The sequence below is a fragment of the Pinus tabuliformis genome, chromosome 4_2, assembly GCF_031772625.1.
Source record: "Pinus tabuliformis cultivar Carrire ecotype Pingquan chromosome 4_2, CPIR1, whole genome shotgun sequence".
Taxonomy (NCBI): domain Eukaryota; kingdom Viridiplantae; phylum Streptophyta; class Pinopsida; order Pinales; family Pinaceae; genus Pinus; species Pinus tabuliformis.
Genome location: NC_142304.1, coordinates 1,012,328,170 through 1,012,334,169, shown reverse-complemented (window position 1 = coordinate 1,012,334,169; position 6,000 = coordinate 1,012,328,170).

The following is a 6,000-nucleotide window of genomic DNA, read 5'->3' as shown; positions in this document are numbered from 1 at the left end:
GATTTGGATCATTTCCAAGAATGAACCCATCTGGCTGTTCAATGTACACTTCTTCTTCCAAGTCTCCATTCAGAAAGGCTGATTTTACGTCCATTTGAAATACTTTGAAGTTCTGAGAACTTGAGAGAGCAAGGAACATTCGGATGGCCTCAAGTCTTGCAACAGGAGCAAAAGTTTCTTCAAAGTCTATTCCTTCTTGCTGTGCATACCCTTTACAAACAAGTCTGGCTTTGTTTCTAATTACTTCTCCATTTTCATTCAATTTATTTTTGAAGACCCATTTTGTTCCGATAACATTCTTATCCTTTGGTCTAGGAACCAGCTCCCAAGTGTTGTTCTTTTCGATTTGCTCAAGTTCTTCATCCATTGCTTTCACCCAACATTCATCTTTGCATGCCTCTTTCACATTTTGTGGTTCAGTAGAGGAGAGTAATGCCAAATAACTTGAAGCTTCTGCAACTGTTCTTCTAGTTTGTATACCTGCTTCTTTCTGTCCCATGATCTGAGATTCTGGATGGTTCTTTTGAACATATCTGGATGGAGTCTTTTCTTCTATTCTTGTTCGTTCTTCTGCTTCTTCGTGAGGTTCTTCTTGAGATTGTTCTTGCGGTTCTTCTTCTTCATCATTCTGTCTTTGAGGGTAGCTTTCATCTTCTTCGATGTCTTCACGATGTATTTGCCTAGGAATGTATCCCTTCTCATCAACCACTACATCAATGCTGTCAACAATTCTGCCAAGTCTTTTATTGTAGCATTTGTATGCTTTGCTATGTGGAGAGTAGCCAAGAAGAATACCTTCATCTGCTCTAGGATCAAGTTTGCCAAGCTGCTCCTCAGTATTCTTGATATAGCATTTGCTCCCAAAGATTTTGAAGTGCTTTACCGAAGGAGTTTTACCACTCCAGAGCTCATGAGGAGTTTGAGTGCTGTTCACTCGGACATTTGTTTTGTTGAGAATAATAACCGCAGCATGTGCAGCTTCACCCCAGAAGGTTGCGGGAGTTCCTGATTCATCAAGCATAGCACGAGCCATTTGTTGGATTGTTATGTTCATTCTTTCAACTACTCCATTTTGCTGAGGAGTTCTAGCTGTAGAGAATTCTCTCCTTATCCCATGTTCATCACAGAAATCGAAAAATTCATTTGAAGTAAATTCCCCACCTCTGTCAGATCTGAGGCACTTAATTTTGTGACCTGATTCATTTTCAACCAAAGCTTTGAAGGATTTGAATTTTTCGAATGCTTCATCTTTGTGCTTCATAAGTCCTAACCAAACAAACCTGGAGAAATCGTCAATAAATAATATCAAGTATTCCTCTCCTCTAGGTGTTCTTTTTCTGAATGGTCCACATACATCTGTATGTACTAGCTCAAGAGGCATGCTGGCTGATCCTTCTTTCTCTGGAAAGTTAGTTCTGGTTTGTTTTCCAAACTGACATGATCTGCATATGGTGTTGTCAGGAATTTTGATATCTGGAAGATCGCGAACTGCCTGATATTTGCAAGCTTTCCTTATTTGTGAGAAGCTTAGATGTCCCAACCTTCGATGCCATAACCAGTGCTCTTCATCCTTGCTTAGATAGCATTGTTGTTGTCCTTCATCAAATATGTATAGATTATTTGGAGTTCTTTTTCCTTTGAGAACTGTTTTACCTGTATCAAGATCACGAACAAGACATCCATTTGATCTGAATATAACCTCGGTTCTTTGATCACACATCTGGCTGACACTTAGTAGATTATGCTTCAGTCCATCAACAAACAAAACATTTCCAGCCTTAACATCTTCTTTTAAAGGAGCAATACCTTTTCCTTTTATAGTTGCAGAAGTATCATTTCCAAAAGAGACTTTCTTTCCCTTTTCTAAATTAGAATAAGACTCAAGTTTTTCTTTATCACCTGTCATATGCTTCGAACATCCACTGTCAATGTACCATAGATTTTCTTGTCCTTCTGCATAAAATGCTATCCCACATCTTTCTGTTTGAGGTTCCTTTATTCTCCATGTTTTGGTGCCTGAGGCTTGTTCCTTTTTCTGTTCTTGTACCTTTCTTTCCGGAAACCTGCTTCTGCATTCAAAGTCTTCATGTCCAAAATTATTGCAAATAGAACATTCAACTTCATTTTCAAGAGCTGAAAAGTTGTTATAGGTCCTTTTTGCAATCCCTGTCATACTTCTTTGTTTTTGAGCTTCCCTAGTCATGATTGTTTTATACGCAACACATTGAGCTGCTTTGTGACCAAAGTTATGGCAAGAAAAGCATTGTCCATTGAAGAAGCTTCTGCGATTATTGGATCTACCAGCCAACTGATTGTAATTTCTATTTTCATCTATTCTTGAACCAAATTGAGAAGATTTTACCTGTGGCTGGTTGTGGCTTTTGTTCACCCTTAAGCTGGATTGCCCCTGATAGTTTCTGTTTGACATTTGTCCCTGCTTTACCTGATGATCTTCCTTGTGCTCTTGCTCATTTCTTCTTGCTGCATCAAGATAACTTTTTGAAGTGGATGCTTGAGAAGTTTCTCCATTATAGCCCAAACCTGTCTTATTTAGTGGAGATCGCTGCACACTGATAATCTCATCCAAAGTTTCAGATCCTTTGACAAACTTGAGATTAATAGTTTTTGTTTTCTCAATTTCTTTTCTAAGACCAACAATTTCACCTTCTAATTTTTCAAGATGTTTTTCCTTTTCATCAATTTGGAATTGTAGAGTATCAATAATCATGTTCTTTTCTTCTATACATCTCTTGAGTCTAGTAATTTCATCATAAAGGTTATCCACATCTACAGCATCCTCATAATCATCATCTTCAAATGCCATTAACAATCTATATTTATTACCTTGTTCATCTTCATCACTGTTTGATAAGCCATCACTATCTTCATGGGTGTAGTAGCTTTTCTTATTTGCACTTTGTTTCTTGTTCCATCTAACTGGTTCCTTTCCTTTATCCTTATAAGAGCATTTTGCAGCATAATGACCTACTCTTCCAAAAGCAAAGCATTTGAAAGGTAGCTTACCTCTGAACCTTCCAGAACCTCTTTGAAGATTTCTGACAAAATTTGATTCTTCTTCTTCTTCTTTTGGATCATGGCTTGCTTCATAGTAATCTTCTTTGCTTGATGCTTTAAAAGCAGCCTCCCTTCTGTCTGATGGTCCTCCCTTTCTCATTTCATAAGCAGTTAGAATTCCATGTAGCTGAGACATAGTGAGAACACGGAGATTTTCTTTTTCTTCTATTGCAGATACTTTGGATTCAAACTTGGGGGATAATGATCTTAGAATCTTTTGAACTACTATAGACTCCTTTACTTCTTCACCCAAATTTTTCATACAATTTACAATCTCATCTACCCGAAGAAAATAATTAGCCACACTTTCATCATTATACATCTTGAGAGTCTCATATTGAATCCTGAGAGTTTGAAGTTTAGCTTGTTTTACCTGTTCATCTCCTTCATAGCTTGTGATCATTTTGTCCCATATTTCTTTTGCTGATTTGAAGTGCATTACCTTCATGAATTCTGTTTGGGATATACTTCCTAATAGAGTACTGACTGCTTTTGCATTTGTTTCATACTTCTTTTTCTCAGCTGGATCTGTAGGAGTAGCTGAAGGAAAAGCATAGCCTGTTTCTACAATGTCCCAAACTTCAGTACCAAGAGATTGAAGATATGCAGTAACTCTTACCTTCCAATAATTGAAGTTTGTCCCATCAAAAACTGGTGGCCTGATTGATGCTTCTCTCTCGTAGTTGCTCATGATGAACGATCTACCTTCAAGCGATCAAGCTTTTTTGAAGGACCTGCTCTTATCCCAATTGTTGGAAATAATACTGAGAGGGGGGTGAATCAGTATTATCTAGCAATTTACCAAATCTTCCTTATTTGATCTTTTGAATTATTCTTGCATATCAGTACCATAAAACAATGAGCATGAATAAAGAAAATAGACAGTCACACCAAAGAACACAAGATGTAAGGTGGAAACCCAATGCGGGAGAAAACCACCTGCTGCAATATGTCTCTATCTTCTTTCAAGAAATTCTTTTTACAATGATTTTGTACTGGTGCAGTCCTTTACCAGCACGCAGGCTGCAACCTGCAGAGAGCTACAACTCTCTCTCGTTTTCCAGTCTCTCCTGGAAGGGAGCTACAACCCCCTACTTCTTTTCATGAAGAATCAAATGATCAACAAGTATACAACAGATACAGTCTACTACAGATATCAGATCAATAATTACAGAAACAAACCAGAACACTTTATGAACAGAAATATACAGTCAACAGATCATCTTAAGACAGGGACGCATATTTTCTTTCTGTGGCCTGCGACTGGACGCAGTCTACCTTCTGCTGTTCTGCGTGCAGACGCACTGTTCCTCTATGCTTTGCTGCGACCGACGCACCCAGCATAACTATCGCGCCGCGTCTTTCGCTTCAGAGACGCACCCAATAACACAGTCACGCCGCGTCCTTTGCCTCAGAGACGCACCTGAGCCTTTACTGTACTGCGTCCCGGCGCACTTGCCCTTCACTGAACTTGCGTCCCTTCAGATATAAGAAATATGAGGACTTCAGAACCAACCCAAACTCTCAGATCCACAGATCTGATCATGCGCCATAAAGATCATAGTCCATTAGAAGATTCGCCCTTATAGATCTGGACTAGATCTCACCAAGAGATATTCAACCAAGATGATGCCTAATCCAAATGAATTCCTCTGCTTTATATAGGCAAGCTTCTCCCCAAAACATGGAACAATATCACGAGCCGACACCATAGAAACACAAAACCGTCGGCTAGATACCACACAAGAAACCCCCACGTGCTTTTCTCTGCCTTGAAATGTGTGCACTGGGCGGACGCACCTCCTGAACGGCTGGCCTGCGTCCCTGGACGCGGTTTCTGCATGGTATGCCTGCGGGGACGCACTTGCTGAACATATTTCCTGCGTCCTTCTTGATTTATCACCTGAATGGGTTTGCCATCAAGGACAACACCTGAATCATAATGCCAACACGCACTCTAGCACATAAGTGAAGGAAACAACAAGACGATTAGCATCACAGTGAAAGAAGTTTTGATGTAGGTGTCTCGGTATTTTTACTGTTACAACCATTCAAAAAAAATCCCTCAAGAAAGCTAAGAAGGATAATAAATTATCACCTAAGTACTATGATCCTTACAAGGTTTTGAAAAATTTTTCTACTATGGCATACAAATTAGATTTTCCTACATCTTCCCGAGTACACCCAGTTTTCCATGTTTCATGCTTAAAGAAGGTTATCGGTGACAAGCTTCCAATCCAAACAAGATTTCCATAACTTGAAAAAGAAGTAAAAATCATATTGGAGCTTGAAGGTGTCACGGAAACAACAACCTGAAAACTACGAAATCAATTAATCTCAATGTATCTCATTAAGTAGAAGAAATTACCTGCTGAAGGTTCCACATGGGAGGATGAGAATTTTATACGAAAGCATCTAGAACTACTCAAGTGTTAAGGAAAACACTTTTTCTGAAGGAGAGGGGCATGTTAGTTCACTTTCATATTAGTGTAGTCCCTTTTTTGTTATTGTTAGTGTAGCCCCATATTGTTATTGTTGTGCCCCATAGAAGACAACTATTGTAATTCTTGTGTCCTTACATTATTATTGTTATGTGGGCTCTAATTATATTGTGAACCCATTTACTCCTATATACCAAGGAGGTATTTTCATTTGTATCATCCAGGAATTGTTCATTTATGTTATGTAAATAAGGTCTCCACTTGAAGAGGCTAATTTTCAAGTCATCAATCTATCTTTTCTTCTATTTTGTGATCTAGTTGCATAACACGATTTCCAATTAAACCAATGTTTAAGAGAAGTTCCACAAGTGAATCATCCAGGCTATGTGTAAAGAGAGAACACGATATTTTGGACTATATCCAATCAATAATTTATTAACTTTAATACTGAGAAAGTTCACAATAGTGTTGGGTATTTACCAAC